The sequence below is a fragment of the Lissotriton vulgaris genome, chromosome 2_1 (genome assembly GCF_964263255.1).
Source record: "Lissotriton vulgaris chromosome 2_1, aLisVul1.2, whole genome shotgun sequence".
Lineage (NCBI taxonomy): Eukaryota > Metazoa > Chordata > Amphibia > Caudata > Salamandridae > Lissotriton > Lissotriton vulgaris.
In genome coordinates, this window is record NC_141687.1 from 72,802,372 (window position 1) to 72,815,285 (window position 12,914).

Genomic DNA, 12,914 nt, shown 5'->3' on the forward strand with positions numbered 1-12,914 from the left:
ACCACCCCCTGCAGCTAAGGCTGGACAGACATGGGAGGGTAGGAGCAGACACCACCTCCTGAAGCTAAGACTGGACAGACAAGGGAGGGTAGGAGCAGACACCACCTCCTGGAGCTAAGACTGGACAGACATGGGAGGGTAGGAGCAGACACCACCTCCTGGAGCTAAGACTGGACAGACAAGGAAGGGTAGGAGCAGACACCACCTCCTGAAGCTAAGACTGAACAGACATGGGAGTGTGGGAGCAGACACCACCCCCTGCAGCTAAGACTGGACGGACATGGGAGGGTGGGAGCAAACACCATCCCCTGCAGCTAAGACTGGACAGACATGGGAGGGTAGGAGCAGACACCACCTCCTGGAGCTAAGACTGGACAGACATGGGAGGGTAGGAGCAGACACCACCTCCTGAAGCTAAGACTGGACAGACATGGGAGGGTAGGAGCAGATACCACCTCCTGGAGCTAAGACTGGACAGACATGGGAGGGTAGGAGCAGACGCCACCTCCTGAAGCTAAGACTGGACAGACATGGGAGGGTAGGAGCAGACACCATCTACTGGAGCTAAGACTGGACAGACATGGGAGGGTAGGAGCAGACACCACCTCCTGGAGCTAAGACTGGACAGACATGGGAGGGTAGGAGCAGACACCACCTCCTGGAGCTAAGACTGGACAGACAAGGAAGGGTAGGAGCAGACACCACCTCCTGAAGCTAAGACTGAACAGACATGGGAGGGTAGGAGCAGACACCACCTCCTGGAGCTAAGACTGGACAGACAAGGAAGGGTAGGAGCAGACACCACCTCCTGAAGCTAAGACTGAACAGACATGGGAGGGTGGGAGCAGACACCACCCCCTGCAGCTAAGACTGGACGGACATGGGAGGGTGGGAGCAAACACCATCCCCTGCAGCTAAGACTGGACAGACATGGGAGGGTAGGAGCAGACACCACCTCCTGGAGCTAAGACTGGACAGACATGGGAGGGTAGGAGCAGAGACCACCTCCTGAAGCTAAGACTGGACAGACATGGGAGGGTAGGAGCAGACACCACCTCCTGGAGCTAAGACTGGACAGACATGGGAGGGTAGGAGCAGACGCCACCTCCTGAAGCTAAGACTGGACAGACATGGGAGGGTAGGAGCAGACACCATCTACTGGAGCTAAGACTGGACAGACATGGGAGGGTAGGAGCAGACACCACCTCCTGGAGCTAAGACTGGACAGACATGGGAAGGTAGGAGCAGACACCACCTCCTGAAGCTAAGACTGGACAGACATGGGAGGGTAGGAGCAGACACCATCTACTGGAGCTAAGACTGGACAGACATGGGAGGGTAGGAGCAGACGCCACCTACTGGAGCTAAGACTGGACAGACATGGGAGGGTAGGAGCAGACACCACCTCCTGGAGCTAAGACTGGACAGACATGGGAGGGTAGGAGCAGACACCACCTACTGGAGCTAAGACTAGACAGACATGGGAGGGTAGGTGTAGACACCACCCCCTGCAGCTAAGACTGGACAGACATGAGAGGGTAGGAGCAGACACCACCCCCTGCAGCTAAGGCTGGACAGACATGGGAGGGTAGGAGCAGACGCCACCTCCTGAAGCTAAGACTGGACAGACAAGGGAGGGTAGGAGCAGACACCACCTCCTGGAGCTAAGACTGGACAGACATGGGAGGGTAGGAGCAGACACCACCTCCTGGAGCTAAGACTGGACAGACATGGGAGGGTAGGTGCAGACACCACCTCCTGGAGCTAAGACTGGACAGACATGGGAGGGTAGGAGCAGACACCACCTCCTGGAGCTAAGACTGGACAGACATGGGAGGGTAGGAGCAGACACCACCGACTGGAGCTAAGACTGGACAGACAAGGAAGGGTAGGAGCAGACACCACCTCCTGAAGCTAAGACTGGACAGACATGGGAGGGTAGGAGCAGACACCACCTCCTGAAGCTAAGACTGGACAGACATGGGAGGGTAGGAGCAGACACCATCTACTGGAGCTGAGACTGGACAGACATGGGAGGGTAGGAGCAGACACCACCTCCTGGAGCTAAGACTGGACAGACATGGGAGGGTAGGAGCAGACACCACCTCCTGGAGCTAAGACTGGACAGACATGGGAGGGTAGGAGCAGACACCACCTACTGGAGCTAAGACTGGACAGACATGGGAGGGTAGGTGCAGACACCACCTCCTGGAGCTAAGACTGGACAGACATGGGAAGGTAGGAGCAGACACCACCTCCTGAAGCTAAGACTGGACAGACATGGGAGGGTAGGAGCAGACACCATCTACTGGAGCTAAGACTGGACAGACATGGGAGGGTAGGAGCAGACGCCACCTACTGGAGCTAAGACTGGACAGACATGGGAGGGTAGGAGCAGACACCACCTCCTGAAGCTAAGACTGGACAGACATGGGAGGGTAGGAGCAGACGCCACATCCTGAAGCAAAAACTGGACAGACATGGGAGGGTAGGAGCAGACACCATCTACTGGAGCTAAGACTGGACAGACATGGGAGGGTAGGAGCAGACACCACCTCCTGGAGCTAAGACTGGACAGACATGGGAGGGTAGGAGCAGACACCACCTCCTGGAGCTAAGACTGGACAGACATGGGAGGGTAGGAGCAGACACCACCCCCTGAAGCTAAGACTGAACAGACATGGGAGAGTGGGAGCAGACACCACCCCCTGCAGCTAAGACTGCACAGACATGGGAGGGTGGGAGCAGACACCACCCCCTGCAGCTAAGACTGGACAGACATGGGAGGGTAGGAGCAGACACCACCTCCTGGAGCTAAGACTGGACAGACATGGGAGGGTAGGAGCAGACACCACCTCCTGAAGCTAAGACTGGACAGACATGGGAGGGTAGGAGCAGATACCACCTCCTGGAGCTAAGACTGGACAGACATGGGAGGGTAGGAGCAGACGCCACCTCCTGGAGCTAAGACTGGACAGACAAGGAAGGGTAGGAGCAGACACCACCTCCTGAAGCTAAGACTGAACAGACATGGGAGTGTGGGAGCAGACACCACCCCCTGCAGCTAAGACTGGACGGACATGGGAGGGTGGGAGCAGACACCACCTCCTGGAGCTAAGACTGGACAGACATGGGAGGGTAGGAGCAGACGCCACCTCCTGAAGCAAAAACTGGACAGACATGGGAGGGTAGGAGCAGACACCATCTACTGGAGCTAAGACTGGACAGACATGGGAGGGTAGGAGCAGACGCCACCTACTGGAGCTAAGACTGGACAGACAAGGGAGGGTAGGAGCAGACACCACCTCCTGGAGCTAAGACTGGACAGACATGGGAGGGTAGGAGCACCACCTACTGGAGCTAAGACTGGACAGACATGGGAGAGTAGGTGCCGACAGTTTTGTGACCTCCAAGGACGAGTTAGGATGGTTAGCCAGAGACAAGCTTTGGTCATGACTAGCAAAATGTGTCAAGTTAGGAGAATTAAGAAGGATCTATAGGGACCTTGTTGTCTGTGGCTGAGTCAACAGCTAGTCCCTGAATAGGACACTATATTAACCCCTTCGATGCTGATGACGGTCCCCAGCCGTCATGCATTACGGTGGGCGTGTGCTGATGACGGCTGGGGGCCGTCATGAACCCGCCCACTATGGAAAATGCCGCACAGGTGCAGAATTGCGGCCGCGCCCAAGGAGTGAAAGTATTCACTTTGAGTAATTACTACTAGTAATACGAGTATAGTATTTTTGTAGTAATCACGCCGAGTCTATGTTGAGTTAAGTGGATTTTTTGTACAGGCTTCACGGCACATCAAACTAATATTGCATTAAACAAGAAACAATTCTCACTATTATAGGTGTACAACACGTGTTAGAGCCTGTGCCGAGAATATTGAATAATGGCTTGTAATCTGTCCACAAGGAAAAACGTCTATCCCATTCATAGGAGCAAAACTTTCCACTGCCCACATACGAGCCAAAACCTCCCATCCGCATTGTCATATTTTTGTAGGAATGAATCTATGTTGAGTTAAGTAGATTTATTTATTTATTTTATTTATTTATTACTTTATTTCGGCCAATTTGGCCATAAAAGTCAGTAGATTTATTGTCCAGGCTTCACAGCAGACAGGTACTTCTCAGCCTACTCCCATCCAGCTCCAAGAGCCTGGCATCATTTGAACAGTAAGACTCCACTGACAGTATAGAGCTTCCTGACAACATTAGAACTCCTAATGGCATCTCAGGGAGAGAATGGACAGGCAGAGTCCAATACATTCCACTCCCAGCACTAAATACTACATAGTACTAACGGGTCAGATATCACAGTTGTCTCAGAACTGATGTGTTACTTCAACCACTTAGTGTAGGTAGCAATACTGGAGTGAAATGTACCGCTGTGTGTATTAAAAAGATAACACCATTAAGTGATTGTGAGATCATTTAGGAAAAGTCACATGTAAAACTCAAATTCAGCTTTTACCTCATGACCCTTGTGCCCGCAGGATGTGATGAGTGACAGGGAGACTGAGGGGTGCATCAGAGATCTGAGTGAGTTATAAAGTATGCAAGTGAACTGTGGCCATGGACGGTAGTTGAAGGGTTTGTGGGTGCCAACAGATGCAATGTTTCACAGGAGACATCACCGGCAAGATGACAGACTAGTATCTGCTGCTATTGCTGGATCCCATCCCGCCCTCTCTGGACCCAGGACCTCTACTCTAGAACTGATTCTGGGGTTGCTGCTCTTGGGCAGATTGAATACACTTTCCTGAGGCCCCTTCCATGTTTCTCACCAGGGTTAGCTTCCTCACGTTGCCGCTTAGCGCAGTATTGTGATCCACTATTTCAGACCCACCTCACTTGCACCTTCAGTACCTTCAAAAATGGTGGACAAAGAGAAGAAAATAGATTGATACTATTTCTTGTCTGAGAAGGGCATCATGGTGCAAGGGACACACAAGAGGATACTTATGCACACAGATCTGGCAGAGAAAGTAGCTCATGTGTCAATCAATTAATGCTATCCAGGATAATTTAGTACAGAAGACTCTCATATTCTTTCACATTGCATTTGGCGAGTGGAACAGATGGACTCTGTGTTGTATCTTGTGATCTGGAACTGGAGAGTGAGGGTCAAACAACATCTGGTATGCTGAGCAGCCTGGCAGAGTTTAAGTGAACAAGTGTGGTAAATCTCAAACAACGCATGGAGTTGCTGGACATCCTTAGACAGGGACCACATTAAGTCCTTGGAGTGTCCTCAATAACAGACACATATTCTTCTAGATTATCAATGGAACAAGTAAACCTTGAAAGAACTATTAGGATGCTCAGAAGGTGACACTTGCTTGGAGGTGCACAGGGAGAAAGTCTTTCTTACAGAGTGACAGGAGGAGATCCTACCATAAGATGGAAGGTGGTGATTGGAATGGACTTAACAGATAGTTGGGCCGTGATTCGTTTGCAAAGTAAAATCTATAGTGTATGGCAATTACCCACTTTTCCAGATGTGACAGCTACCATGATTCAAAAACAAAAGATACTGAGCATATAGTAGACCTACATGCACAGGGGTGTAACAGTCTCACTGAAGTTATCCCGTGCCACTGAAACTGTGTCAGCAAGGCAAGTGATGCTGCTGTGACATTTCAACAGAGTTTAATGTGAATAGTGAATAATGTATGTAACAAAAGATACCCTTGGCAATGATACACCTTCAATAATTTGCTACAGAAAGGGGGTCCACCGGGTGGCGCTGACTGCAAAGCGCAAACAATAAACTAGAGAAGCGCATTCTTAGTGCCCTCGATGCGACGGCCCGATGTGTCTATCTAAGGCAGGGAGCAGAGGTAAAAAGTCAGCTCCTTGGTTTACACTCGATCTGCAGGCTGCTAAATCGGACTGTAAAAGATTGGAGCGCAGATGGCGGGTGGACTTTTGCCCTAAGATGAAGACAACGTATAAGAAGGCACAGAGAAAGTTACAAATTATGTTGCGAGGAACTAAAGCCACTCACTACAAAAATTGTATTGGAGAGGCGTAAAACTCCTCGAAAGAACTTTTTAAGATCTTTAAGGAGATCTCTGTGGTAGCAAACTCTAATGCCCCAGAAAATGACTCGGTGGCAGAATGTAATAGAGTAGCTGAATACTTTGCAGGAAAGGTCAGGGATATCTATGCAACCTTCTCTAACAATACTGAAAGTATTTTAAGTTTTGAGGAAGTTGCGGGGGCAAGTAATGTGGAAAACAGTCTCAAGTATTTTTCGGTTCCGTCCCCGGAGGTACTTCGTAGCATCTGTCAGGGGATTAGGTCTGGCTCCCCTTGGGACCCGGCACCCCCCAGGGTGATGGGAGAGAGCCTCCTGGTTCTGGAACCGTACATCAGGCATGTAGTTCAGATCTTGTTTGCCTCCGAAACGCTTCCAGAAGACTGGAAGAAAGCGGTAGTTCTTCCTATAAAGAAGAAACCCAATGTGAGTCATGAAGTACTTGAGAACTTGAGGCCAATTTCTCTACTACCATACCAAGAAAGTGGCTAATGTTCAACGATGGCACACTTAGAGAAGAACAGCATCCTGCACTCCTCTCAATCATGCTTCCGGTCGGGTTTCTCGACTGAGACGGCCCTTTTTAGAGCGACTGAGACACTGAGACGAGGGGTGGATGCCGGACACACCATGGCTCTGGTGATGTTGGACCTAAGTGCGGCGTTTGACACTGTAGCTCATTCCATCTTGCTGCAGTGTCTAAACAAAGCGGGTGTCACAGATTCCGCGCTGGGATGGCTGAAATCTTTCCTCACAGGGCGAAGCTTTCAGGTTCAACGAGGATCCGTTAGATCATCAGTAACATCTTTAGAACAGGGAGTGCCTCAGGGCTCTGCCCTGAGTCAAACTTTGTTTAACCTATATATGGCCCCCCTGGCCGAAGTGGTGCAAGCGTATGGAGTGGAGTTAGTCTCCTACGCTGATGACACCCAACTGCTGATCTCTCTGTCCCAAGCACCTCCAACAGTGGCATCCAACTTCTAGGCCTGCATGCAGGCTCTGGCAGTATGGATGAACTCGCACTGTCTGAAGCTTAACGGCTCCAAGACGGAGGTAATGGTGATTGGTGGGAACAACCTGAGCTGGACACTGGATTGGTGGCCATCATGTCTGGGTCCTACGCCCGTTCCCTGTAAGGAGGCAAAGAACCTGGGGATATGGGTTGAACCCACTCTATCCTACAAAGGCCACATTCGCCGCCTAGTGGGAAAGTGTTTTGGGGTGTTAAAAACACTTAACCACACCTTAGACTTACTTCCTCTGGATGCTAGACGCACCATGACTCAAGCATTGGTGACGTCCCGTATGGACTACGGAAATGTCCTGTTTTTAGGCAGCACAGAAAAGAGCATGGGGCGCCTGCAAGTCTTTCAAAATACGGCCGCTCGTCTGGTCCTGAGACTTCCCAAAAGAGCAGCATCCAAACCTGCTCTCCCGGCTCTACACTGGTTGCAGGTAAGGTAATGCGGTTCGGGGAGGCCACACTTCTGTGGTCCCCGGATTGGTGGCCTCTGGATTTTGGACCAACTCCAAGCCCCAAACAGACTGTCAAAAATCTTGGTGTGCGCCTGGATAGAACACTTCTGTTTAAAGAGCACACAAATCAAGTAGCAGGTTCCTGCTTCCAGGTCATTGGTCTGCTACGACGAGTCTTCCCATTTTTATCAGAATCTTATAGGAAGACTCTCTTCCAGGCCTTGGTTATAAGTAGGATGGACTACTGCAGTGGCCTGCTGATCTCTGCAAATGAGGAACAACTACAGAGACTACAGGTGATCCAGAACATTGGCGCGAGATTAGTCCTCAACGCCCAGCCAAGGTCTGCCTCACTTCCCCTCTTGACAAAACTCCACTGGTTGCCAATTAGACAGCGTGTACAATTTAAAATCTGCTGCACAATTCATAGATGTCTGTTTGGCAAGGGACCCAAATATCTAAAAGAAATATTCAAACCCTACATTCCCAGTCGAACTCTGCGATCCAGTAGCCAGCAACAACTCCAGGTTCCTAGGATAAGAAAAGCTAGGCAGGGAGGGCGAGCCCTATCCTACAAAGGCCCCATTCTTTGGAACTCATTGCTCTCTGTTCTCAAAAATACAACCAACTTTCAATCCGTTAACCCCTTGCATGCTGATGACGGAGCGGTTCCGTCATCAGCTACGGGTGAGCTGTGCTGATGACGGAACCATTCCGTCATGACTCCGCCCGCGCAAGGCGGAGTCAGCATGGGTGGGGAATTCCCGCCGCACGCAAGGGGTTAATAAGTCCCTGAAAACCTTTTTATTTGTCGCCTGTTAGGTTTGTTCCCCTTCATCTCATTGTCTAATTACTAGCTTCTGGCTCTTCTGGTAATACGTAAGCGCGGAGATACCCTTCCGAGGATTGACTTCCAGCGCTATACAAGAACATAAAATAAATAAGGAAGAGAGTTATGTATAAAGCTCTCCTAATATGCCACAGGATACTCTGGCATAAAGCTCCATCCTATCTCCAAGACCTGGTACACAGATATGAGCCTAGTAGAGCTCTACGCTCAGAAGGAACGGGCCTGCTGAAGGTTCCCCGCGTAAAAAGAGTCAAACTTGGAGGTCGCTCTTTTAGAGTCGTAGCGGCTCTAAACTGAACAGACTTCCGATTGGCCTCAGACTGGAAGGATCGGAGACTAAATTTAGAAGTCTCTTAAAAACCCATTTGTACAGTCTTTAAAACACTGCTGGGGCGGGGGAGGTGCCACTGCTCTTTGCGAATCATAATCTCCACAGCGCGGGGACACGCTGGGATGGCGTCACCAGGCGCTTTATAAACTACTTTATTATTATTATTTGTCTGCCGGAGAGACTGCCGTGGTAGGGTGGGGAAAGCAAAATCAAAAGGGATGACGGACGGAGTGTTGAACATTGCAAGCACTCACCCCCAGTCAAATGATCTGAGTTTAATCCATCATCATTCTTTAGCGCTCTCCTCCACCCCAGTTCAGACATGGCCATTTGCAAACCAGTGTGTCCCTGCGCCTCATAGGAACAGTCCAGCCCGAACTGCCAAGCCATGTCTTCCCTGGACCGGAAACAAGCATCCTGGGACCGGTTTCTTGCTAATCAGCCGTCATCAGCCAGGCTACTTTGAATCCAGTAGGGAAGCATATCATATCAGTCCCTCGAAGTTGGGATGCTGTCGTCCCTAGAAGTGTAAGAATATTATGGGTTTGCACTTCCAGTGTTTGTTTATTTGATACTGTTTCTGCCTGTGCTGTTACCCTTTTCCCTCCTTTAGCGTGCCCCGAACCATTGTGTACTGATGGTTGAAACTGATCTTGCTGATTGGAACTACGGTATATATGTGAATATTAAGCCAATGATACATGTATAAGGAGCTTGTTGAGGTCATCAATGGTCTTAGGCATTAGCCTTCAAGTGGTGATATATGTACGTCCTGCTATGTGCTACTAATACAATAAAAACTATTACACACTAAAAGGTATGGCTCCTCTAAGTTACCCTGTGGTTCAGATGTTGGCATCTGTCACCAAAGGGAATGGGTCCCCCTTTCCAACTTTCTCTCATCTCCAATCTCCTATGCTGATTTAGTTTTAAAACATGTAGAGACCCCAAATGTGCTAAAATCCTGCACTCTTCTGGGGTCTGTTCAATCAAAATACCATTGAGTGCAGGATCTAGGGTCTACATCCCCACTGACTTATTCTGGGATGGGGGGGGGGGGCAGAAGTGAAATATTCACTTTCAGGGAATTTCATTTATTATCTAAGGAGGGGAATTTCTGAGAAAGGAGACTGCTCATGCTATAGATTTTCTACAGCCTCTATAGTATGAAAGCGTATGGCTTTGCTCTGTTTAAGTATCTCGAGGGGATTGTTTTCTCCCATCAAAGAATGACAAGGTGAAATAGTGATTTGGAAAGAGTTTATTTTTCAATCACTTAATCCTGTTCTTTCTAATTTAGCCCCTGTGAGGATTCAACCATATTCATTCAATTTACAAAATATCCTTATATCAGTAAGACATGATATATTTTCTATGAGAGCTCAGATTCAGGACACTCTAATGATGTGTACATTTTTGTCTGGAGGCACACTTAGGCCCAAATTTACAAAGCCCTTGCATTGCCGTTGCAAGGCATTGCAAGGCAATGCAAGGGCTTTACTGAGATTTACTAAATCACGCAAAGTAGCCTTGCGTGGCTCTGCGTGGCTTAGTAAATTGAGAGTAATGAAATGTAGCCCAGCCCGCTGCCCTGTGTTACCCGCGTTGGTGATGCATTCCATGGGTGCATCATGGGTGTTCACACGCACCCACCCATGGATTTTGGGGCATTTCCACATTTACTAAGAATCATAATCCTGGAAATGCATCAAAATACTACTCCTTCCCAACAGAGGTGTAACGAGGAGAAATATGTTTAGGTCTACACCTTATTTCCTCTTTCGACATATGCCACATACTCCAGTACAAGTAGAAAGAGTAAAAGGATACTGAGGAATGACTTTGTGTAGGAAGGGATCCCTTCCTTCCTGCACAAAAACAATCCAGCCTGTAGCACAGGTACCCTTGCACCGTGCCGCATGGGTTCTGGAGTTAGCGCTTGGCCGTACTCAGTGACTGGATTATGGGCCAGACGTACTAAAAAAGGATTCACAAAAAGAGGTCAAGAATTGGGCATCAAATTAGTGCAAATCCTATGAGATTTTGCAACCCAACCTATTTATTCTTTGGTCGGTTCTGAAAATCACCATTTGGAGTGGGTCGAAAAGCAGCCGACCTCATTGCTGTTTATAAAGTCGGTCGCAATTTGCGACTCACTACAATTGGATTCCCTTAGAGGGTGTCCATGCCTGTAACTGCACTCATATAAAGTACTTCCCTTAATAACCACTTAACTGCTGGGCCTTTTTCCTCCAGTGCTGGGCCCTTTTCTGGGTATTTAGGCTAGTTTGCACTAAGGGGCTCCATAACTTTATTTCCACATGAGGTATCCATGACAAATTTGCGTCTTTCTTTTCAAAACATCCTGTGGATTCTAAAGCTAACCAGGGTTTGTGGATTTCTATGAAGGGGACAGAGAGAATAGGCAAAATATAGCAACATTTTGAGTTTTTGGGGAAAAAGTGCTCTCGATTATAGTATCTGTTTTTTCCTAAAAGTGGCATCAACTGACAATTTGCTGTGCTAAAGTTGCCATCTTCCTAGATTTTAAGAATATGCATAGTTCAATAAAAAAATCTATTTTTTTTGTTAGGTTGCATACTGAGTACACAAAAAAACACAATGAGGCCGCTTGGATTGCTCTTCCCGAGCAGCCAGATGAAAACTAAAATGAAGGCCTCTATAGTATTTTGTGATTAGAGATGACAGGCCCTGTTTGGTTCGTCATAGACACCGTAGAACAGTTGTGTAAGTGTTCTGGTGTGGGGATAGACTTCATGATTTAAAATGCTGAGTTAGCAGTTAGAGGCTGATGAAAAAAGATGTGTAGTACCAACTTCCGTGTGTGGTGTAGTCAGTTGCATGTTCAGAGGCTGGTGAGGGAGTGACAACTGGCAACAAGATAGAGGATACATAACGAGAAGAATCGACAGTGCTCGCCCAGAGATTTTTGGTTCAGCAAACCGATCATGTGTGCCACACGTGCCTCAGTCAAAATGAAGATCGCATCTAACATATGTGGAATCAAAGTGCCACTCCAGCCAAATGCCTCTCAGCGAAGTTTACTTACCGCTGGCCAGAAACCTGCTGGTAAGGCTGTAAAGAAGGTACAGTGCCACAACACTTAGCTATACGTCATATGTAACGATAGCACTGAAGGCAGAAACCAGGTAATGAGAAGTGCCAAAGGCAGTGAACGTCGAGTGTAAGGAAGTGCTCAATCTGTAAACATTTCTGACACAAAGAAACACTAAAGGCAGTGTCAAGCAGATACAGACAGTGCTACAAGTGGCTTCAGCCAGGTGCAAGAGAACGCAGTGAGTAGAAGCAGATAAACGCAGTTAAAATAAGCACAATGGAAAGAGGTGAGAGTGGTAATGTCCCTGTGCAAGAAACAAAGCTGCTAATCACCGCCAAAGAGGAAGACAGACCTCACCACCAAAGAGCAGGTGTGACAATCCAAATGTTAGCACTAGGAATGGGTGGAATTTTTAATTCTGCTATCAGAATTGGGGACATTTTGAAATTCCTCATTAGTCTTGTAACAGCATCAAACTCTACTCTTGCAACTGCCTTAAACTCAACTCCGGCAAAACAGCAGTTTTGATCTTTGGGAAGACCACCTCTGTTTGGGACCACAGGTGGTGGCCAGCCAAACTCGAACCCACACCCACACCGACCGACCATGCACACAACCTGGGCATCATGCTTGACAGCCACCTGACCATGAAATGACAAGTCAGCGTAGGTTCCTCCTCCTGCTTCCACACACTTTGCATGCTCTGCTGAATCTTCCGATGGATCCCAATCAACACCAGAAAAAGCATCACACAGGCCTTCATCACCAGCCACCTCAACTACGGCAAAACTCTCTATGCTGGAATCTCCTCCCAACTTCTCAAAAGACTCCAGACAATACAGACCACCACAACCATACTCATTGTAGATCTCCCCAAATGAACCCGCATCACTCACTACCTCAGAAACCTCCACTGCTTTCTCATCCATAGGCGATGCCAGTTCAAGATCATCAGACACGCCTACAAAGCTCTGCACGACCAAGGACCATCCGACTACAACCACCCATTGAATTTCCACCAGCCTTGAAGGCACCTGCGCTCCACCGCACTCGCACACACACCCCACATCTGACACAGCCCCAGTGGGGGGCTCTCCTTCTCCTACATCGCCGCCAAGACCTGAAAC